The sequence below is a fragment of the Camelus bactrianus genome, chromosome 23 (genome assembly GCF_048773025.1).
Source record: "Camelus bactrianus isolate YW-2024 breed Bactrian camel chromosome 23, ASM4877302v1, whole genome shotgun sequence".
Lineage (NCBI taxonomy): Eukaryota > Metazoa > Chordata > Mammalia > Artiodactyla > Camelidae > Camelus > Camelus bactrianus.
The window spans coordinates 40,525,977-40,551,224 of record NC_133561.1 but is presented as its reverse complement, the minus strand read 5'-3'; the positions used below and the strand labels follow the sequence as shown (position 1 = coordinate 40,551,224).

General features: G+C 37.6%; 1 long non-coding RNA gene across 1 annotated transcript; it reads left to right on the top strand.

The window, feature by feature from the left end:
- Positions 1-13,229: 13,229 nt before the first annotated feature.
- LOC141574871 (uncharacterized) lies at positions 13,230-18,878 on the top strand. The gene is made up of 3 exons (XR_012501999.1): positions 13,230-13,407; positions 16,182-16,282; positions 18,231-18,878. It is a non-coding gene; the product is annotated as an uncharacterized LOC141574871 (long non-coding RNA).
- Positions 18,879-25,248: the final 6,370 nt, after the last annotated feature.

Sequence of the window (25,248 nt, the reverse complement as noted above, 5' to 3'; positions counted from 1 at the left end):
GATCTGGGTTGGGCTGCGATGCGGGTCTGCTTGTCCCAGTGGGTTGCAGCGAGTGCCTGGGCAGGTGCCACGTGGGGGCATACAAGGAGTAAGAAGAGAGGAGATGGAGACTAGAGACTTGATAGGCACCGTCAGACATCATCTCAGATAGTAGGCAGCAACATGTGACACAGTGAGGCTGGGACTAATAGCAGAGCTGGAAAGAAAGCAGAGTACGTGGCCAGAGCATAGCTGTTAGACATCGCTGAGCCCAGTAAGTGTCCCTTGGAGCTGTGGCATTTGGCAGGACTGATGTCGGGGGTTTGTGGTGCTGGAGTTACTGGGTGTTTGCCGGAGGGCAGACTGGGTGGCCGCTAATGCCTGGTGACATCTCTGTGTGTGTGTCTGCAGGAGAAGTACTGTCACATTTGCCCCAATATAGTCAAGAAGTTTGCCAAGTATGACGTGGATCAGCGGAAGTGGATCAAACAGCAAACAGGGAACAATGCCATAAGCCAGAAGAAATTCATTATCGATGTTGGCTAGGAATGTTTCCCAGGCCCTGAAATTTTCTTTCACCCAGAGATAAGACGTTTGCTTTCTGAGTGTGCAGAGAATGACGTGTGTGGAACAATGCTGTCACCTCGTGTGTGCAAGAGTGGCTCCCCGTTGGGCTCCCAAGTGAGGTGGCCACCTTTCAGGGAGGACCTTGGGAGTGTAGGCTGCAGCTTCAGTGGCTGCTCTGGCTCCTGCATGGTCCACGCACTTGACTGGGTGTTTCATCATGCTCCTCTTTGGGTCTGGCTATCTGTTAAACAGTTAATGGTTGGTTAAACCAAGAGTGGTTAGGAAGGAGCTTTAAGAGCAATAGAAGAGAATGGATTTGAAATTCATCTCCTACTGATATGAAAACTAGTTAATCTCGAGGATTGATTGGAATTTGCCTCTGTATAAGAGTACGATAGCGTACATATAACCTTCCCATCACACATGACGATCCATCCCCAGTCCAACATTTAACCCAGTACAGCTGGTCCTGCTGTGTTCCCTGCTGCAAGTTACATAAAGCTTCTGTCTGAGGACAGCCTTGGAAAGAAGAATTAAAGATATCATCAGTTTAGCAAGTAGTCACAAAGAATTATTACTGCGTTTGTAAAAGCAGTAGCTAAGAGGCAATATTTTAAGGTTTAAGTAAAATGGACTTTATTTGTATTTTGGTTTATTTTTCTGCCTCATTCAGTTTACATTTAATAGGTAAATACAAACCACTGCCTGTTCTTCGATGTGTATGACTGTTCAGGGAAATGGCACACAATGTATGTCTGACAGTACCTGATATCACGGCACTCATTCGCTCGTGATAGTCTTCAGTTAAAATAGACATAAACCAGCAAAGTCCAGTGAACAGCTGCATGGCGCCTTCTTCTTCCCTCGAGCACATTGACACTTTTCATGATTTTTAAAGCATTTTTAAGAATTTTGTAATTGAATTACTTATACTTTAGCTTATTTCACTTATGGAATTGAATGTAAGATTTTTTAGTTAATAACATGGTTATTACCATATTGATTGTTTCACCTAGAAGCCACCACCATTCCCCATTCCCAGTCTTCTAGCTCAGATTTACAGTGTGAGTCACTGACTAGGTTTTTTCTTATATCCTGGCTAACTTTTTCATGACATTAGTGTCTATACATCACATGCTCATTATCTACAATATTTTTCATTACATGCCACATACACTGAGCACTTGCTTTTTACAATCTCATATAAAGTTTGAGTCACTGTGTATTCTAACGCAGGGCTGGCCTGTCTTTGTTACTGTTTGATTTCTTTTCCCTCTCTAAACCCACACATTTCATCTCTTGAAGGGACATGTCACCATCACTCCATGCACAGAGTCACTTGGATTAATTTGACACATTCATTCCAATGTGATGGTTTAAAAGGCATAGTGAATTCTGTATTTGTTAAAGTTACATTTTAAAAAAGTTGTTGAGAGAAATGTGTATTGTTTCTTTTATATCTGTACAAAATTCTGTTCACCAACCTGGATTTTATGCAATCCATCTCAGATGTTGTTGACAAAGTAACACAGAACTGTCCCATTGATGTCCATCATCTGCTATATAAGGTATAAGCTGCTTGGGTAACATGCTTGGATTTCATTCTGAAATTAAAGGCCCAGCATTCTGAGAATAATAGACCCTTACCATCAGTCTGCAGATAGTCCTATTTGACTTCTGTTTTATAAGATTTGTTAAGGGCCTGATTCCTGGTAAAATATTTTTCTTGGAGTGAGGGTGACTTAAATGCTTGGCAATATAACTCAGTTAGCCAGAAGTATTTGATTTAAATATTCTAGTATCTCTTATTCTTATCTGCCCAGCTGTATTTATAAATTGGACAATTTTAACCCTCCATGTTGACTGAAAGATCAAGGGGGTCCTTCCCCTCTTGCTTTCTGTGAGTTTGCTGGTCTTGCTTCATGAGTATTTAGATTAGTGCCAGATGTGTTGTTGTCAGAGAGAAGGAGGAATCTGAAATGAACAATCAGAAAATGCTCATGTAATGTTTCTCCAAAATTCTTTGAGTGCAGGGAATTTTGAAACTTGAAAGGAGAAAAAGGCAGTTCATGTAACTGTAGGATGAAGGAAGTGTTGCTGAGAGCCAGAGGGGAGGGGCAGAAAGTGGCAGTCAGCTGGCCCTGCTTCCCTGCCTGCTCACCTCTGTCTGCACATCCTACTCTTCCCCCAAGACCACGTCTCCCCTTCACAGATGCAGGGGCCTGCACCTTAGGGGGGAGAGGACCAGGCTCAGTAGGGAGGGCTTAATACAGTTTATTTCATCTGGACAGTAGAATACTATTCAGCCTTTAAAAAGAATGAGGTAAAGCAATGTAAATTCAAATGAAAAGATGTCTACTGTATATATTGTCAAATGAAAAAGCAAGTTGTAAAATTTACACATAGTATTATTTCATTTTATTTAAAATATACTTTATGTATATATATATATAAGAAAAGGTATTGAATGATATGTGTTAAACTCCTTAAAGGAAATAAAATATATCTGGGCAAGAGATGGATAACTCTTACTTTCTACTCTTTGTGTTTTAAAATTATTTGAAATTTTATGGTTAATACATGTTATTTTTATTATTGGAAAACATTTTCTATATAGACAAATTTGATGGGTAAAAGCAAATAATAATTTGGTTTTTATTGGTATATAACCTTAATTAAACACATCTCACCTCCAGTAAATGTGCAAGGAAGGGAAAGCAAAGGCAGATGAGAGTATTAAGTTTAGTGCAGTATGTGGCTTGTTCTCCCTACTTCTTAAATCTCACATAACATCAGCTGTGTCTTCCTGTCCATGAAAGCAAGGAACAAGTGTGCACTATCTAGTCCTCATTTCATCATGGTGGAGATGGAACTTCTGCCAGCAGTAAGGATTGCTCATGCTGGGGTTGAGTTTTCTCATTTGATCATTTAGTTTGCTTTCAATAGATTTACAGGATTCTTGAAGTAGAGCTGGCCTTCTAGCCTGAGTACCTTATTTAACAGATGATGACACTGAGCCCTACAGATAGGAAAAGGAGGCAAAACTGAAGGGACCTGGGTCACATGGGGCAAACTGGTCTTCGACGTTTTTCTAATTGAGGTAGGGTTGATGTACAATATTATATAAGTTCCAGGTTGCAGTTTTTAAAGGTTATACTCCATTTATAGTTATTATAAGATTTCAGCTATATTCCCTGTGCTGTATAACATATCCTTGTAGCTTATTTATTGTATAAGTAGTAGTTTGTACCTCTTAATTCCTTATCCCAGTCTTGCCCTCCCCTCTTCCCTGTCTCCATGGATACCCATTAGTTTGTTCTCCATACCTGTGAGTCTGTTTTTTGTTGTTGTTGTTGTTGTTGTTGTTGTTGTTGTTATGTTCACTAGTTTTCTTTTTCAGAGTTCATATATAAGTGATATTCTACAGTATTTGTTTTTTCTGTCTGACTTATTTCACTCAGCATAATACTCCCCAAGTCCATCTATATTGTTGCAGATGGCAACATTTCATTCTTTTTTATGGCTCAGTAATATTCCATATTATATATACCACAACTTCTTTATCCAGTCATCTGTTGATGGACACTTAGTTTGCTTCCATATCTTGGCAATTGTAAATAAGGTTACCATGAATATTGGGGTTCATATATATTTTTAGGTTAATGTTTTCATTTTCTTTGGATGAATACCCAGAAGTGGAATTGCTAGATCATATATTAGTTCTATTTTTAGCTTTTTGAGAAGCCACCGTCCTGTTTTCCATTGTGGTTGTAATAGTTTGCATTTCTATTGTTCCTTCTTTTCCTAGTTTGGGTGTATAAATTATACTGACTAAACCCAGAGTGAACTAGTTGCTCACAGTGTCTCTCAATGTGACTACACATTGAATCAAGTGGGAAGCTTTTCAAATCAGGATGCCTGGGCCAATTATATCAGAATCTCTGGGTGGGGGTTTGTGATTTTTGGGGACTCAGCTCCTGAGGAGACTGATGCGCATGGACAGCCAGGGCTGAAAACTGGCTTCAAGCAGCACATGCTGCCTGCAATGACTTGACCTCCTGGATAAATCACAGGCCTCCAGGACTCAGCTCTCACACACTAGTCTCTGTATAAACTATACACCAACAGTGTATATGGGTTCAATTTTCTCCACATTGTTGCTGAATATTTGTGGTTTTGTGGTCTTTTTGATGATAGCCATCCTGGTAGACATGAGGTAATATCTCACTGTGGTTTTAATTTGCATTTCTCTGATGATTAACAACACTGAATGTCTTTTCACTGCCTGTTTTCTTGGCTCAGTGGCAGGAACTATAGGTCGATTTTCTTTTGATGAAGCAAGTAGGAGGAGGCATGCTTTAGGTCCTGCTGACAACACCTGAGATCTTCTTGGTCACTGAGTGAACACCTTACTCAGGCTCATTGACAAGAAAAAGGTGGTGGAGAATATAAAATGTGGCTTTGAAAATTTAGACATTTTAGAAAACTAAAACTTTTTTTTTTAAGAAGTAGTCATAATCTAATTTTTATTTCAGTCTGTTCTGTAGATAAGGGTGTTCACATGCTGCCTTTTTTTAATTTATTTTTTGTTCAGTTTCCAAGTGTGTTGGAGGTTGGTTCTGGGAATGGTTCTTCTTTTTCATTTTATTATAGCTCTCTATCTTTATGGGTTAAAGATTGTCAGTTATCTGTTGTAGACTTGAAGGGCTTTTTTTAAGTGGAAGATTTCCTATGTTGGCTGCGCACATTTCCATGATATTGCTGTGAGATCTGTTTTTGGTATGGTGTGGTGCCATGTCATTCTTGTGAGTGCATTGCCTGTTATTTCTATGATTGCCAATGTGGTTTTTGTTGTGGTGAACACAATCTACTTTTGTTGTTTAACAGAGCCTCATTTTGATTAGGTGTTTATCACAGATTGGAGAGTGGCTAGGGCTTCTCCTTTTATTGGAATTGAGACTTCCAAACCATTTCTGGGGTGCAGGCTGTGGTATGTGGTGTTGGAATGTTTCCAATACACACTCATAACAGTTCCTTTGCCCTTTCTATTGCCATGGGAATGTCCAAATTCTACACAGAAACACCAGTGGAAACAAATCTAAAGATGTCATGCACTAGGGCCTCCTGTAATGATCCTTCAGTCCCCCAGCTGGGTCCTCAGTGCAGTATCAGGTCAGTGCCATCCCTATTGTCACATTTTCATGTAGTAGACAAGGCTGATGGAAAGGCTTCAACTTCCCCTTCTGTGCACCCAGATCTCTGCTCTTGGCTCTCTCTTCCTTGTGGCATGGGACCACCAAGACAACCACAGAGCATATCCACACCCTCTGCCTTGGACCCAATAAAAATCACAGTTGTGCCTATGAAATATGCAGGTTCTTTGGCCATGGATTCTGATTTCAACCCGAACTTCCCCTGGGTCTCTCAGACCAAAATTATGATGATTCTGATAGAACCGTGCTTCTCTTCTATTGCAAAAATGCCAAATTGGGCCCTGGACCTGCAAGGATAGTGAATATGTCCATGAGATACCTAGATAATCCACACCATGTGCATCAGCAATGTTGCTTTTTGAATTCAGGTCCCAGGCAGTTCTGTTCCATAGACACTACCAATCACAGAAAACAACACACTCCAACCCCATGAGACTCAGTCTGTGCCATCAGCCTCAGCCCTCTCCCTCAGCTTCAGCAGACATTCCTAGCTCAGCATCAACAGCTCAAGTCAAGGTCTGGGGATTGATTACAGGGATATTTTGTGCTGGTTTCTTTCAGTTCTGTCAGCCAGGCATCTGCTGTGCACTCCTCTCACCCTCATTGGATCTCCTTCAATCCCAACTGATCTCTCTGTGTGTGTCCCAGTAAAAGAGTGTTTTCCCCTTTTTGGCTCCCTCACCAAAAGTCAGATCCTGCACTGATTTCCTTTTCTACTTTTCTTATTCCTCCTTCCCAATTTTGTGAGGACCTTTTCTGTCTCTTGAAGTAAGAGACAGAAAACGTGAAATTGATGTTCAACCAATGTCCAGCAGGTGTCCTGAGCCAAGGGGTGGGTGTACATGGATGAGAGTGAGCTAAGAATGCACTTGTAATCAAGAAAATATATCAAACACAAGAATGTTATATGGGGATTAAGTTTTATAGGAGAAGAGGAATGAAATGAGTTCTGCAAGGGAAACAACTATGTAAAATTCCTGGCTTTTCTAGAACAGTTTGTTTATAATGTGTGTTTTTTTTTTTTATATGGATGACATGGTAGATACAAAATCACTTTGGTATTTAATTTAGCTTCCATTGTGTACATTAAAAAGAGTGGTTTTTGTAAATCAATATTTATAATGTAAGAAGCAACATCTTTTATAATGATTTAAAGTCAAGATAAAATTTTTACATATTATCTTTTTAAATGGATGAGGAAAGGACACAGTGTTTCAAAATCCTTTAAGAGGGTAGTGGATGAAAAAACATTCAGGCACTATGTTCTAAACTGCCTGGAAGCTGAGAACCTGTGCTGACCATTTAACATTTTGACCCAGTGAAATGATAAAGCCAGAGTCATTTCAGAAATGTCCAAAAGCTATTTCAAGCATCCCCTGCAATTGGCCACATCCAGAACTCTGAACACAGTAAATGTTCAGTTAACACTAGCTCATTGACAAAATATTTTGGCCATTCAACTGATATCTATTAACAGCATAAATACAATATCCCTTCTTCCTAACTCTAACCTTCAAGGAGATCTTTCAATTTTTCAAATATCAGTCAAAAGTATGTTATTGAATGAAGCCCTCTACTAGATAATAAGTACACTGAATTTGGTTGTTTTGTTCTTTTCCAGATACTGATTAACATGCCAAGTATAATGCCTGGCCCAGGAAGCTCAGGAGATGAATCAAATAACTTGACCATGAAGGAGCACTGGGGAGGAGGCAGAGATGATCTCTGGCATGGGTATTATAATAGGCATACTACAAGGCTCAGAGGCAGTGCAGAGGAAGAAATGAGGAGCTCTTGGAAGTGGTGGGCAGAGGGCAAGTGTTTGGAATGTTCTTTAAGAATAGGTACACTTGAACTGACTCTTAAAAGATGGGCAGGTGTTTGACAAGGCAATGTGAACACCACAGATAGAGGGGAGTGAAGCCACCTGGAATCCTTCCTCTCTGCACTGCAAACAGTTTGGGATGGTTGGTGCATATGGCACGTGACTGTGCACATTCTGTCCATGTTGTGTGCACTGGTGATTTAGAAATGACAGAAGGGCAAGTGGTGAAGCTGGAGAGTTGCAGGAGCACACAGAGGAAGACTGCCTTACATGGTTCTTCAAGGTATTTGGACATGATCCTGTGGCAAAGCAAGTCATTACATGATTATTAAACTAAGCAGTATTGGTGTGGAATTTGCCTTCTACAACAATTATTTTCCTGCAGTGTGGATGACAAATTTGGGAGGTGGAAGAGGGGAAAGAATACAAACTGAACTGCTGGTTGGAAGACAATTATCAGTGGTCCTGGAAAGACTCAAGGCAATCAAGGAGCTATGAAGGAAGGGTGCTGAAGGGAGGGACCTTAAGGATATGGCCTCTGGACAAACTGATTACTATTGTTTAAGGAGTAGTTTAGTGGGGAGCAAAGCAAAGACAAGCACAAAATGTGTTCTAAGACTTTTGGGGTTATGTAATTGGGTAAATGGTATTGATATTTGCTATATATATATATATATATGGAATCAAAAAATTAGTCACAAGTTTCTGGGAGAGAAAGTATCTTCGGCACCCTAACTCCAGGTCCTCAGTTTTTCTATGAGGCAGGAAGCACAGGTGATGTTATCCCTATTTTATGTCCAAAGGGGTAAACTTTTTGCCTACTATCACATGCAGCAGGTTGGGAAGTTTACTCTCTACCAAGCTTAAGAACAGGTAAACAAGGGAGACAAGAACCATGCTTTCACAGAACTTATATTCTTGTGTTTGTGTTGGGGGGAACAGAATATGAACAAGTCAGCAAGCAATGAACCCAGGTCTGAAGGACTATGATGGTAGCAGGCAGTGGTACTTTATCTAGATATTAGGGAAAGTATCCCTGAGGTCACTCTGGAGCTGACCTTCCATTGAGAAGGAAGCAGTCATTCAGATTCTTAGGGGAAGAATTTTCTAGGCAGAGAACAGCAATTGAGAAGTCCCTGAGGTCGAAACAAGTTTGCTGCACCCTGAGGGAGGAATTCCAATTACAGAGCAATTGAAGAGCTGGGGAAATTCCTAGTTCCAGTGGCATTCCTGGGAAGGTGAAAGTGAAAGGCTTGTGATGCCTTAGGGTAAATACCTAGCACAAATACTCTTGGGGAGGGCTGGGAACCTGCCCACCGTGCACAACACTATGCCTCTAGAAACTGCATCATGACTCACAAATGCTTTTGGAAGACAAGCCCTTGCTCAGTTGCCTATTTTGGTACCTCATTTAACTAAAACTCATTTAGGTTTGCCTACAGAGATGAACTTAAAAATCTTTAGATGAATGGAATTCATCTTAAATTTATCAGCTCAGAACAAGAAACCACCTACAGTCCAATGGCTGGCAGCTCTTCCCCCGAGGCTCAGTCATGCCCTAACATGTTACATGGGAACAGAGCCTCCCAGCCAACTTCCAAACCCCTAAAAGAGACCAGAGAGGCAACATTTTCCCCAAAGGATGCCCCGTTAGCTCAGCTGGACAGGACAATTAGAAATGGTACCCCACTGCCAAGGTGCCAAGCTGGGTTCTTGTCTATGTGAACCTGGAATGCCTTGGAGAGATGGGACATTGGGGCTGCCTGCTGGCTCTGAGTTGGGCCATCCCAAGCACAGTCCTGCCTGCTCTCTGGAACACAGTGCTCACACCTCTCATCCTGTGGTCATCCTCCACTGCTACTTTGTGGGTTACCTATTCTTCTGCCAACAGTGTTTCTTATGCCACCCCATTCAGCCAAATGGCTTCAAATTCAAATTCTCACTACAGGTAATGCAGATCAACACTCTGACCCTCTCTGAAAAGATCCTACTTTACAGCCAATTTTCTCAGATATCTCTGCTTGGTGTATCAAAAAAAAAAAGTATGTGAATTTAATATTTATCAATATAGCATGAATACATTATGAAATAATTAGATTATTCCTAAGTTATGTAGCCCCCTTCAGAGTATCACATTGAGAAATTATATATCACGGGCACTTATTTTAAATACAGCCCCAAACCATGAAAAGCATTCTTTGGAGTGGTGCTGGAGACTGTGGCATGTTTTGGTCCATGCCAAGGGCAGTCTCACCTTGTGTCTGAGCTCATTTCAAACCATATGCTCATAACATCTATTTACTTCAACTGACTGGTCAATTTTTTGTTCCTAAAATCACCATTCAACCTTGGATCATAAGATGTTCACACATACTTTCACAGCACCGGTATGTCTCCTTCCTAACAACTTTAATAATGGCAATTTTTCATTTATTTTCAGTGATTTATTCACCTGTCTCCCTCAGTAACTGCGACTTCCACAGCAGCAGGGACCATGTGCCTTTCTGCTTGCCAATATGTCCCCAGAAACTAGCACAGCTTCTGGGACACAGTAGGGGCTTAACAACTAGCCACTGGGGGAAAGATGCTATGAAATATACTCATTGGTGGAAATGTTTCTGCTTCTAAGAGTGGATCTGCCAAAAATCATTCAAATCAAGGCTAAATAAGGTTAAGGCTCAGCTATTCTGTTTTTTTCTTTAAAAAAAATACAAGAAAGACTTTGCTGCTATTTGGGTTTAAACTGATTTTGGAGACAATTATCAAAAGGTTTGACTAACAATTTAACAACACTCATTTGTATATGTATGGAGATGACCAATTTTAAAACTTTTTTTTTTTAATGGAATAAGAGTTCATTTTCAAAAAGGTTCACCCAGATTCGGCCAAATTTAAAAAGATAAGAAAAACTACCACTTACTTTGTCAGGCGCTCTCTCTCTATTATTTTCATTTAATCCTCATATCTGAATCTTACCCCAGGTCACAGATGAGGAAATGGAGGGAGCAAGAGGCTGGGGTTAGACACTGACTAAGTGGCAGAGCCAGGATTCACATCTAGGTCTATTTCATTCCAAGAGCTATGTCTTAAATCTAAGCCAAACTTTAAGCTAAAAAATTAATGCTGGCATTGAATAATAATGTATTTGTTGCTCCCTCTTATGAAAAGGTACAAGACTACAGCTTAGTACCATCAACTGGGGCAAGTATTTAAAATAGAATTTGGATGCCAATGATGGGGTATCAGGGAAATGAGAAAATTCACAAAAAAGGAATAAGGAGGGATATTAACTAACATTAACCGAAAGCTTGTTTTATGCTAGATACTGTATTAGATGCTTTCATAGTAACATTTATTTTAATCCTAAGACTCCTGTGAGGTGGGTAATAACAGTCAAGAAAAAAGTGGTATAGGGTAACTGGTATTTGGCTACTCCGATGCTCCTTTCCCCCTTTCTTTCTAAGGATGTGAACCGCCCACATTTCAGCTGAGTATTGTCTGGAATAAGGACAACATTCCCCAGTCTCTATTCCAGCTTAGTGAGGTAACAATACTAAATTCTGGTCAATGAAATGTAACAGGAAGTGTATGACAGCCTCTGGGAAATTTCCTTAAGAGATCATAGATGCTTGCCTTCCTCAGTCTCCTTCCCTTCCTTCCTTCCTCCTTTCTACATTGCATGTGATGGATAAAGCTCCATCTAGGGCTATGAGATTGAGGACCTCATCTGATGTTTAGCAAACCTAAAAAGTGGAACCAGCCTAAGCCTCAGGAGATTTGTGAAATCATAATACCAGTTCTGGATTGTCTCTCTAGAAATTTTTTTAATGTGAGAAAGAAACAAACATCACTTTGTTTATGCCACTGTTCTTTGCAGTCTCTGTAACTGGCAGCAAATTTTAACTAATCCAGAAACTTATCCAAAGTGATCATGTAATGTTCAAACCCAGGCCCACCAGTCTGCAAAGTCCACCCTCTTAGGCAGAAGCCTGAAGAACTCCTAATTATAATCTGCAAAAGATTGGTGGTGCGGGAAGTGTGTGTGTGTGTGTAAAACTGCTGACAAGAATTTGACAGAAGGAAAGAAGGAAAGTTCGAATATGCTCGCAATTCTGCATACCTAAGAGACAATCAAAGGGAATATGCTACTGGACAGTAAAGAATATAGTCTCCATCAGAGGTGGACAGAGAAAGATCTGTCACCTGCATGGATCTGGAAAGAGAAAGGAAAGAGAAGCTGTGTCTCTGAAAGATGCTGCTGTATTTTATTTCCCATCTATATTTTATAAATTTCCTATATACATTTATTATTCTGTTCATAGAAAATTCTAAAAGACTCAGTCACTATTTCCACAGCCAAATTTGTCAAAGTGTAAAATTGTGTTTAGAAGTCTCATCATAATTATTAAGCACTCATTCTGTGCCCATCAGTATGCTAGATATCAAGAACAATATCAAAAAGCATCAATATTGGTTTCTGACCTCAAGCAGCTCAGAACTTAGGTGAACACATAGAAAACAACCAAGTACTATTTACATGAAGAGATGGATCAGTGCAGGTGATAATAATCAGAAAGAGACTCATGAAAGAGAAGTAAAATTTAGAAAGACCTAAATTCTATATGTTTGCCTTATCTGCCCCAAATATTGTCTTAAAAATGACCAATCCACCCTCAGGGCTCAGTCAATCTCTTTCTGGTAACCTGAGAAAATCCAGAAGAAAAAGACATAGAAATACTCTGTTTTCTACAGCATCCCATTGGTTTGGGGACATATCTAGTGGTAGGCTCCTCACATTCATATGATAAAGGAGATGACTGTGAGCAGCAATGTGGCCGGTTCCTCTGCCCAATGGCACAAGCAGAGTCAAAATAACAGAAATGAAAGGATCACTACAAATTGTGTTATTGAACTGCATGACCTACATGGAGCAATCAACTCACTCCTAGGTTTGGCAGGGCCTTTATGAGTTGATTCCCTGAAAAACAAAACAAAACAATAAAACCCAATCCAAACAAAAAAAAAATTAAAAAAAGAGAGACTCTGAGTGTCATCATCTCTGCTCCATGTGGCTGCCTTGATAAGAGTTCAGATTTCTCTGTGTCATGAGAAAATTTTTATGATTAATGGAAGACAGAATATTATCCAGTATTAACAGTTATTTTCCAATTCTGTATTATAAAATTATTTCTGATAATGGAAAATTCTCTATTTCTTTCAATTAATTAAAACATTGAAATTCTACAGTGTATAAAAGAAAGCACTGGAGTTCTGGAGAGGTGAGGCAGAATACGAAGGTAAACAGGAATCATTATTCCTTTTCTCAGAGGTATGTAATCTACAGGGGAAGCATGCAGCACCTGAAAGGGGAGGAGAGGTTTGTGGGCCACGCAGGGTTGAAGGAGGAGCATAGGAACATGGGTCTGGGAAAGTTTGGCTAGCTTTACAGTGCTCAATTGAAATACTACTTTGCAATATTTTCTCAACACCAGGGTTCAAGTTTGTTAGTCCTACTGAGACATCAGGTTAGAAGAAAAGAACAAAAGTGAGAAGGCATTCATGGCTTTGCATTCTCAGAAAGTCATCCTGCTGGTTCAACTCTGTATGATTGAGCATATTGTCATTGATGAAGAATTTTTATTTATTTTTGATCAAAGACTTCACCATGTTTTCCTGAACTTTTCAATCTCCTGTTTGCAGAGTTTTAACGTGAGCTCTCCTCGGGCCTGGGAGAAATTCTGAGAATGAACCCTGAGAATGAGCTCAGTGGTGAGAAGTCCAAGGACAGGATGAGGTCGACATTGCAAGTGTTTTTGGAATAAGGTAGGTTGAATAGAAACTGTAATTGTGCAAGGCCAGCTGTGCACTTCTGTGTGAGCTGATCCTTTATCATGGTCCCAGTCTTAAATATTCACGACCAATTACTCTGTGTTCTCAGGCCCACTATGCTGATTGACCCTCTGCCTTAACTATATGACATCCCTTCCTTTTATGACAAGTGTTAGGAAGGTGATCTTCCAGGCTCTCCTTCAAGGGAAAAACACGATTTCCTGCAGCAGGATGCCCGCCATCTCCAGCTAATCTGTCTTCTCGGAAGATGTCCAAATATTTCTTTGAAAGTTTCCCATGCATCCCATTTAAACAATATGTACTGTCATCTGGGTCCCATATTGGAATCTGCCACACAGGAGCCAGCCAGTTATTGACTATTGTCTCTTTCCCATCCATAAAATGAAGACTTCTAAGAAAATATTTGCAAGTGAAGCCAGGCTGAAAGCTTAGAATTAAAGCAGAGTTAGTGCTCTTTAGCTCCTGTGAAGTGATATAAAAAAAGCCCTGATGGGTTCTGCTAGTGACTGAGACAGTGCTTGCTGGGATCCCTGTAAGAATTCAATCTGTGTTCCCTGGACCATGTTGAAATCTGGGCAAAAGTTTTCCTGATACTGTGAAAGCAGCTGGTTTCTGAGGTTCCTCATAGTCAACTTTTTCATTTCTTTGATTTGAAGTAACCCAGGTCTAATACCAGCTAGGCCTTGATTCCATGCCCCTCCCATCTTTTTTTCCTCAATGATTGTGCGTGTACTTATTTGTGCATATGTGTTTCTTGGCCTAATATTAGGCTATTTGTTAATTGTAATACACATTTAATACTGAACTTCAATTCTAATTTTAACTGATTCTCTAAGACTAGGACATAATATGTATGCATATGTATGTGTGTGTGTGTGTGTGTGTGTATGTATGTATGTATACACACATATATATAGTTTGTGAAGAATTTTTAAGAATCAATATAAATTGTAAAAGAACAAGATTCAGAACATTTTAGAAATAGAGGAAAAGAGATATGAGTCAGAAAGTGTATGAGAATTGGTATCTTGGCTTCTGCTTGTGGCTCTTCTGTCAGTGAGATCTGGGGCAAGCCACTAACAGTCTAGGCAGGAGTTTCTGTTTTCTATGTGTTTAATGTAACTATCCTGGACTATATCAGAAAAGAAGATAGGAATATTTCATGTTCCAGATATCTCAGACTTCGTTTCATCTTACCACTCATTTATCATCCAACAAATGTTTATTCTATGCCTACTGTGTGCAAAACACTGGACTGGTTTCTGAGGATACATTGGTCCATTTGATGGATGTGGCCTTTGCCCTCCTGGGGTCCACAAGTCTCCAAGCATTCCTCCAGGGACCGTTAGGCTGGACATGATAAATCAGTGGGGACTAACTAATCAAACACCAGTGTGTCCCCACACCACAGTTCTCTTTGTCTTTGTCTCCTGAATCCTATGTATCCAAATGCAGGCACACCTTCCAATTATCCACTTATTCTACTAATTTATCTCTGCTAACTTCTTTATCTCCAATTCAGTCTCTCCACCAAATTGTTTTTGGAGGATTTAAAAACAAATAAACATGTGCCCTCAAGAAACTTATAGTTTAAAAAAAAAAATAGAGGCAAATATGTAGCTGGATATATGAGCAAATTCAGGGCTGATTAAAATCTCCTAGTACAGGATATTGACATGTTTCAGAGCCTATGACTCAAATATGCTTTATAATAGCTGAATGTAACCAGGTCACCTTATGAAAAAGAGCAGTATGATAATAAATCAGGCGTCCTTTATCTCATTACAAAATTGAAGGGCAAAATTAGATGGGTCTTACATTGGTAGATGAAAGAGTGGGCTAAAGTGGAGAGGACTTCCCAGATTTCTCAGAGAAATTGAGACCTAAAGGGCAAATTAAAAAAAAAAAAACTTAAGGCTTAAGGAAGCCTGTTGTTTTTGTGAGCAGAATAGCTTTTTGTGTCTGGTAAAGGCCTCTGTGTAACTGGGGGAGTTACAGACAGATTGATTACAAGTAAAAATGAGGGGGGAAGCATACTAAAGGATGAAACAAATATGTAAGTGGGTGTAAATTTTATAATTTTACCTTCATCTTTGAGTGAACTTAATTATCAAATAAAATGCCTGGATTTGCTTAATTTACTAAACCAATTCAATAATCAGATACAAAATTTTGTTTCAGGGTCCTCAAGGACACAAACACACAAAAAAATATGTGTGCATTCTGACAAAACATAATCATAATGCAAATAATTTCTATTTATAAACTATTTTATAGTTCATGCATATCACTCAAACAGTGTATTACTGTCATTTCAAAATAACATGCTCTCTCCTCTGTAGTCTGCACACCTGAGAGTGACAGCATCTCTTAGCAGTCCCCAGTCTTGCTGAGTCATTCTGTTCATCCTCCTGTAGCTCAGTCATCATTCAGAGGCCCAACAGGTTGAGAATTGACAAGTGCTTAACTATTGATCCCTAACTTACTCTGGAGGAATGCTGTAAGACTGTGGACCTCAGGAGGGTAAAGGTCACATCCATCACATAGACTAGCACATCCCCAGAACCCAGTGCATTGTTGTGCATATGGCAGGCACCCAAAAAATACTTGTTAGATAATAAATGAATGGGTGAAGTGAAGTCTGAGGCTTCTGAAATGCACATTTTCTCTATCTTGTATAGTGCAGGGTCCTCTCAAGATTTAATCCCTAGCTCTGTCTACATTAACATGTCCTTATTTGATTGAAGAATCAACACACTTAAAGACTGGGATTTGGAAGTGAGAAGGAGTACATGGAAGTGATTCAGGAAGACAAGGAAATGAGACACAAGTGGCAACATTTGTCAAAGTAAGATAAAAAAATACTTATTACAAGATTACTTATTATATTTCTCATGTCTGTGCATGTCTTCATCTTCACCTTCTGGTAACATATACATCCACGTTGAATTGAGCCATTTTCCCCAAATCGAGGATCTTGTGACTTTGAAGTACCATAATATCTTGAGATTTCTTTGATAATTTTTGACCAATGGGTTCTAGAGTTGCTGGAAACCCTGACAGTATAAAATAACAAGACAGTGTAAAAACATGAGTCAGAAAATCATGACTGCCTTTAGACATAGCTACTTAAATATAGCATGGTGACTAAAAGTATGGATTCTGGAGCAAGACTACTTAGATTCAAATCCTGACTTTGCCCTTGTGAGCTGTTTGATTTTTGTTGTTTATTAATTTCTCTGTGCCTTTGTTTTGTATTTCAAAAATGAGTTGTGGTGAGGATTAAATAAACAATACTGTTAGAGCAGTTCTAGGCATATAGGAAGTGCCATATTAATCTTAGCTCTTGTCGTGATCATGGGTAAGTCACTTATCCACTCTGGGTTTAAAGTTTCCAGGTACAAAATGAGAGACTTTGACTAGATTTTCTCTAAGGCCCTCCTGAACCTACTGTTTGCAAATGCTTACAGTCCATGTGCTTTTCTACATATATGTATGTAGTTTGTGATAGGAAAGTGCATGATTAGTAAATGCTTTCCTTGATTGATGCAAAGAGATGTTATTAGGGGATTGAGACAGTCTTCTTCACTAGGCCAAATTCCTTGAGGGTAAGAGTGTATCTTTTCCTCCTCAGGATCCCAAGGCCTAATGTGGTGCCTGGGGACAATGGGTGCTCTGTAAACTGTTAATAGATATGGAATAATTGCCTATGTCTTGTGTACCCAGATATATGGGAATGGGAAATGGTTGTAACTCCTTCCTAGGCCTTATCTCAATTAAAGCTACTTACACTGAATATTCAAAAAACATTAGTGCTCTCTACTGGAGACATTCCTAGTACAGGAATTCAAGTTTGAGTTTTTGATGGCAAATTCTGATTTGAGTTCATAAGTCCTGGATTTGAGAAGTAGGGTATAGCAGATACACATAGTTCACTGTGTTGCAAGCACAGATTTGATGTTATGGCACTGAGTTTGGCATGATCAGCATTAAAATGCCAAGCCTCATTTCTTTGCCATGTATTTATGCATTTTTTCCAGAGAAGCTTTATCTATAGATTTGTAAACATGTTGTGTTTGCTCTGATTTATTTTAAGTAAAAAAAAAAAAAAAGAGAGAGAGAGACATAGCATTAATTGAAAAAGTAATGTTAAGAAAATAAAAAGACAACCCACAAAATGGTAGAAAATATTCACAAATAATATATCTGATAAGGGACTTGTATCCAGAGTTCATAAAAACAAAACTAAGCAAAACAATAGGATTTACATTTCTCATTTAAGTTATTATTTTCTCTACACCACAAGTCTTTTTTTTGGCATTACTGTTTACTTTTTCATTAATTGAATATTTTCTAATATTACTTTTTAACTTCTTTAATGATTTTCTTGCTATATATTTTTAGTTATTTACTTAGTGATTGCTTTAGGCCTTACCATATATGTCTTATCAAAAACAGTTTCACAATTACACCAGCAATTTCAGAGAATGTAGAAACAGCATTCCCATATAGCTCTACTCTCTTTTCTTTCTTACTGTGGTATTCTTGTCATAGGTATTATCTCTAATCATGTTATAAGCCCGACAGTACATCATTATAATTATTATTCCTTTATGTAATTTTATGTCTTTTAAAGAAGCTGAGAGGAGAAAAGAGAGCAAGTTTATAGGTATAATTTTTCTTTTTTTTAAATTGAGTTATAGTCAGTTTCCAGTGTTGTGTCAGTTTCCAGTGTAGAACACAATTTTTATGTTATATGTATAATTTTTCTCATATTAGCCTTCTTTCCATTTCAGGTTCTATGCATTTGTTCCTTTGGATTCAAGTGAAACATCTGGAGTCAATTCTTAACCCAATGTTGGTTTGTTCTCACCAACCTCTTTGCCCTGCTATTGTAAAATATATTACATTTCTGTATGTTATATGCCCACAAATACAATTAAATGTATACTGCTTTATGATTTTTAAACAAGATAAGAAAGGATAAGAAATAGGCAATTATACTCCTTTATAATTGCATAATTACCTTTATCAGTGTTCTTTGTTTTGTGTGTGTGTGTATTCAAATTACTGTCTTGGGTCACTTGCTTTCAGCCTGAAGGACTAACTTTAGTATGTCTTGTAAAGTAGGTCTACTGGCAGCAGATTCTTTCAGATTTTGTTTTCCAAATGTCTTTTTATTTCATCTTCACTTTAAATGATAATTTTGCTGGATATATGATTCTTGATTAAGAGCTTTTAAAATTTGAGGGCTGAGAATAGGTTATCCTATTGCCTTCAGCCCTCTATTGTTTCTGATGATAAATCAACTGTTAATCTTATATGAGTTTTCTTAAGCAAGATGTCATTTTCCTCTTGCTGCCTTCAAGATTTTCTTTGGCATTTTTACTATGTGTCTATTCATGGGTCTTTTTGAGTTTATCCTACTTGCAGTTTGTTGAACCTCCTGGATATGTAGATTTAAATTTTTTTGGAAATGGGAAGTTTTTAGCCAATAATTTTTCAAATATTTTTCTGCTCCTTTCTTTCTCTGTTCTTCTGGTGCTGCCTTTACATGTCTGTTGGTATACATTAGTGTCCCACATTTCTCTGAAACTTTGCTCATTTTTTCTTCATTCTTTTTTCACTCTGTTCTTGGATTGCATAATTTCTATTGATCTATTCTTAAGTACTTTTAATTTCTGCCTGTTTAAGTGTATTATTGATTCCATCTAGTGAATTTTTAAATTTCAGTTATTGCTCCTTTCAGTTCCAAAATTTCCATTTGGTTATTTTTAATAATTTCTGTCTCTTTATTAATGTTCTCTATGTGATGTGACACTGTCATCATGCTTTACTTCTAAAATCATGGTTTTCTTTGTTTCTTTGAACATATTTATAATGGCTTCTTTTCTCACATCTGGTCTCTCATGCAGGTGGCTTTATTGCCTGCTATTCTTCTGGTATCTAGGCCATAATTTCCTGCTTATTTTACATGTCTCATATTTTTTGGAAAATGAACATTTTAGATATTGCAGCAACTTTGGGTACTGGCGTCATCTCTCCCCTCTTTCAGTGCTTGTCATTGTTGTTAGCTTGTTTACTTGTTTAAAGACTAACTGGATTATTTTAGTGTTGTCCATTCCCTTCTCTTCCTCCTCTATCCCCTAAACAGACACAGGGTAAAGCCTCTGATGTTTTTCCTCAGGGATTCATCCTTGGACATGCCCAGCCACTTTGGGATAACAAGGTTTTAGCAGGACTTAGGCAGTGTTTGTCTAGTTACCTGACCACACTAACCTATGAAACTCCACTAACTGCTGGTTAAAAGCTCTACTGTTCATAACAATGCCTTGGAGAATAAATTATTTACACCCTAATCCAGTCAAATTCAGACTGCTATGAAGGGACAGTTCCTGATGGTCAAAGTTTGAAATTTATTCAGAGTCTAGTTCTTGCAGCAGGTTTCTTATTTTTCTCCAGCAAATAGTTGGCTTATCATTTATCCTGTATCTTCAATGAATTTATCAGTCTCCTCCACATTGCCTCTCACCAACACTTCTACTGTTTTTGAAAGCAAACTTAGATTTGAACTTCATATGCTGTTGCAAATAAAGTTGGCTCCTTTGGGGAGATAATTTGAGCTCTCTGTTCTATGGTCTGCCTTTCCTCCCAGGGAAAATCTCTGAGCCACAACTCTGGTGCTGGAGTAAGGAACAATAGGTCAATTCTAAGTGACAGCCCAGTTTGAAGAAGTAAGTGCTCAGTGGCTATATGGGCAAGAGCCCCAGGTGTCCTTGGCTTGTCTCCCTTGGCACAATCCCCTGTCCTATGAGTTGAGTCAATAGCAATTGGGACCTCAATGTCCTACCATGCCCAAGGTAGAACCTTTGTCTCATGAGAGGAAACGTGGTGGAAGAATGGGGCCCCCACCTGTTGGCTGCAGTAGTACAGAACTTTGCCTCAGCAACAATTATCTAGGGGCAGTATGAGAAATGCTAATGTCATGTCCTTCCCAGGAAGACAACCCTCCAACCAGGACCTGGGGGGAGTCAAAAACTTGTGTTCTTAGTTGTACAAGTCTGGGTGGAGTTCCCAGCTCAATGAGTGGAGAGGGGAAAAGTGCGGATCTTCAAATACTAAAGACTCATCATTTTATGGAGCTTTAGTAAATATTCTTTAGTAAATGTGTCTTCATTTTCTGTATATCAGTAGCGGCATTTCCATTTGTGTATGCTCATAAGGCCAACTATTTTTAAATGTGTTTTAAAAATAGTTTTCATCAGTTTTTTTGAGGAGTGATTCTGAGTTGCAAACCATCGTGCCAGAAGTGGAGCCAGGAAGGGGAAACTGATACAGTATAGATTAGCATTCTCTTTAACTGAGGGCTTGCTGTATCTTTGGTTGCTAGTGGAAGGCCTAAGATATATTTGTAGTATTAAAAATAAAAATTAATAAATAATTTTCTAATGTTAGTATGTTAGAAGCAAAGCATAAGATGGCAATTCCTGTAGATGATTTGTTGCTTGAATCCTCTGAGAAGAAATCTTTAGAGAAGTGGAGACATAGGAGGATGCAAGTTCCCAGGCATTTCTCAAGGGATATCATGTAAGCATTTCTAGAAGCCAACACTCAAAGCATCTTGTGATGGATACTCTGCTGTAAAGAGACTAAGAGAGTTCAATATCAGCTATCAAAATCAACCTCATAAAAATAATCATATTAAAGAGTATGTAGAGTAAAGAAACTCAGTGTAGAGTTTACTAACAGCTGCTCCAAGAACCCAAATCAACCACATAAAGAAAATTGTAGCAACAGTAATAAAAACAATATAAAAGCCACTCTTATTGGACACTTTCTACCTTTAAGGAAGTACACTTACTATCTCTAATCCTCATGATCACACAGTAAATTAGATATTATTCCTACATTTATGCAAGTGAAGAGATTAGACTTAACATATTCTAGGTCACTTAGCTTGGTTCTAGAGCTTAGTCTCAGATGCAAGCTCTCTGATTCCAAGGCCTGTCCTCTGTCCATTACTTACACAAAACTGTCCAAAAAGGGGTGAAGAAATGAGAAAAGAAAGAAAAACAAAGGGTAAAAATAGATAAGAGAATAAAGTGGTAAGGAAAAATGTATGAAAGTATAGTCATGCATGGGAGTGCCAGGGCAGGATCAACAGGTTCCCCTGTAGCTCTTCATTAGCACAAATACCCTCCAATTTGGTCTAAACCTTCTGAGGTGAGCTTCATCAAGGCTCAACAATGCTGAAACCACAAATCCTTTCAATGTAGCCCTATTTCTACGTTGGGTTTTTGCTGAGAAGTCTGAGGAAAAACTCCCTTAAACTTTCCAGAAGCCCAATTGTTTGAGAGCATCTATGATACATACTGTATCTCCTCAGAGAGTCTTTTTCTGATTATGTCATACTCCAAGGATGCAACCGTAATGATTCTGAGGTTTAAGGAAAAGAATCTTCAGTCATGTCCTTCATTTCATATTTGACCCATCCATCTTTTTTCTTTTCTTTTCTGGCAACACCCTGGATTTGTTCTTTGCTTGGAAACCATTTATGAATTTAATTTTAGGATCATTTCCCTTCCTGGGAACTGCTGCTTTGTGTCTTCCTATTCCCCTTCCCAAAATTGAGTTTATGGTCTCCATAAGATTATATATCATGACAAAAGTATCTTACAAGCCTCCTTCAACTTTCACTGCATTTTGCAAATTTTGATGAGTTGTATTTTTATTTTTATTCCATTGAATACATTTTAAAATCCCTCTTGAGACTTATTTGACCTATGTATAATGTAGAAGTGTGTTGTTTACTATCCAGGTATTTTAGGACTTTCCAGCTCTCTTTCCATTGTTGATTTCTAGTTTAATTTCACTCTAGTCTGAGACATACATTATAATATTTCTGTTCCTTTCAATTTTTATGGTGTGTTTAATGATACATAATGAGGTCTATCTTGGTGAATGTTTCATGTTAGCTTGAGGAAAATATGTATTCTGATGTTTTTGGTATTCTATAAATGTTGATTACATCCTGTAGATTCCAAATAGAAAAATCAATCAATATAATATACCACATTAAGAGAGCAAAGAAAAAAAAAAGGGTCATCCAATTGATTCACAAAAATCCTTTGATCAAATTTAATAATTTTTCTGTTAAAAAAATACTAAAAAATTAGGAATAGAAGAAAACTTCCTCAACATGATAAAAACCATGCATGAAAAATCCACAGCTACATCCTACTCAATGATGAAAGACTGAAATCTTCTCCCCTAAGATAACAAAAAAGACAGTAATGCCCATTTTTCCCTCCTCTGTTTAACATAGTATTAGAGGTACTAGCCAGTGTAATAAAACAAGGGAAAGAAATAAAGAGATTTAAAATTGGAAATGAAGAAATAAATTCTCTCAACACAAGACAAGATATTAAATATAGAAATATCAAAGATTTCACCAAAAAATAGAAAAAATAAACGAATTCAGCAAATTTGGAGGATACAAAATCAACAATTAAAAATCAGTTGCATTTCTATACACTAACATGACAATTCAAAAAATTAAGAAAGCAATCCCATTTAAAATAGGAACAAAGTGATTAATTAAAAATAAATTTAGCCTAGAAGAAGAATGATTTGCATACTGAAAACATTGCCAAAATACATTAAATAAGACATAAAGAAATAGACATCCATGTTCATAGGTGGGAAGTTTTAATATTGTTATGCTGTCAGTACTACTCAACAGATTCTACAGATCTCATGCAATTCTTATCAACATTCCAATATTTTTTCCAGAAAATAAAAAGTTCTAAAATTCATAGGGAATTTCAAGAGATTCCAAATAAACAAATAAAAAATCTTGAAACAGAAGAACAAAGTGGGAGATATCATACTTCCTGATTTCAAAACTTAGTATAAACTATTGTAATCCAAATAGACATATAGACGAATACAGTAAATAAATCTTCTCATATGTGGTCAAATGATTTGGTAAAGGTGTCAAGACCATTCAGTGGGAAAAGCACAATATTTTCAACAAGTGATACTGAGGAAATTCGATATTCACATGCAAAAGGATGAAGTTATACCCTTACCTTCCTCCATATTCAAAAATTTACTCAAAATAGAACAAAGATCTAAATGTAAAAGCTAAACAAAATCTCTTAGAAGAAAACGTAGGGGAAACTCTTCATTCTATTGGGTTTGGCAGTGATTTCTTGGATATACACCAAAGGTGTTTGTAGACAACAAATGAAAAAATAGATAAATTGGTTTTTACAAAAATTTAAAACTTTTGTGCATATCAAAGGACAATATCAAAAGAATAATGTGTAACTCACAGGATGGGAGAAAATGTTTACAAATCATACATTTGATAAGAAATTAATATACAGAATATATAAAGAACCCTTTAACTCAGCAACAACAAAAACAAAAACAAAGAGCTCAATTCAAAAATAGTCAAGGACTTGAAGACACCTTCCCCAAATAACAAAGATAAATGGCCAATAAGTACCTGAAAAGGTGCTCATCATCATTATTCATTAAGGAAATGAGATACATTTCACACACATTAATATGGTTGCCATTTCTTTAGAAACAGAAAACAAATTTTGGTAAGGATGTAGAGAAATTGAGAATCCTGTACATCATTGGTAGGAACAAATTGAACAGCTAATGTAGAAAACAGTATAACTATTCCTCAGAAAATTAAATGTAAAATTACCATTTGATTCAACAGTTCAACTTCTAGTTATATATCTCAAAAGAACTGAAAGTAAGAACTCAAATATATAGTTGTACACCAATATTTATAATAGCATTATTCAAAACAGTAGAAAAAAATGGAAACAATCTAGTTATCCACTAACGTATGAATGGGTAAATAAATTGTAGTGTATTTGCTGGTCAGAATGGCTGTCATCAAAAGAACACAAGCAAAAAATATTGGCAATGATGTGGAGAGAAGAAACCCTTGGTGGGCTCTTGGTGGGAAAGTAAACTCATGCAGCCACTGTGGAAAATATTATGGAGATTTCTCCAAAAATCTCAAAATATAATTACTATATGACCCAGATTCCACCCCTGGGTATATAAAAGCAAAACCAAAACCAAAACCAAAAACACTAATTTGAAAATATACATGCATGTCAATGTTCATAGCATCATTATGTACAATTGCCAAGGTATGGAAGCAACCTAAGTGTCCATGAACATGTGAATGGATAAAGAAGATATGATATGCACACACACACAGATAGATAGATATAGATAGATATAGTATGTATAGATATTTATTGTACACTACACACACACACACACACACACACACACACACACACAATAGAATACTACTCAGCCATAAAAAATGAAATTTTGCCATTAACAGCAACATAGATGGACTTGGATGGCATTATGCTAAGTGAAATAAGTCAGACAGAGAAAGACAAATACTATATGATATCACTTATATGTAGAATGTATAAAATACAACAAACTATTGAATATAACAAAAACATCAACAAAAAAAGAAGCAGGCTCACAAATATAGAGAACAAACCAGTGGTTACCAGTGGGAAGTGGGGCAGGCAATAAAGGTATGGAGGAGTGGGAGGAGTGGGAGTAACACACTATTGAGTATAAGACAGGCTACAAAGATGTACTGCACAACAAAGGGAACATAGCCAGTATTTTGTAATAACTGCAAATTAAGTGGAAATGTAAAAGTTCTATAATAATTAAAAATTAAAAAAATAAAATAGAGTGTAGTACATTCTTACCATGGAATGTTATTCAGCCTTAAAAAGAAGGATATTC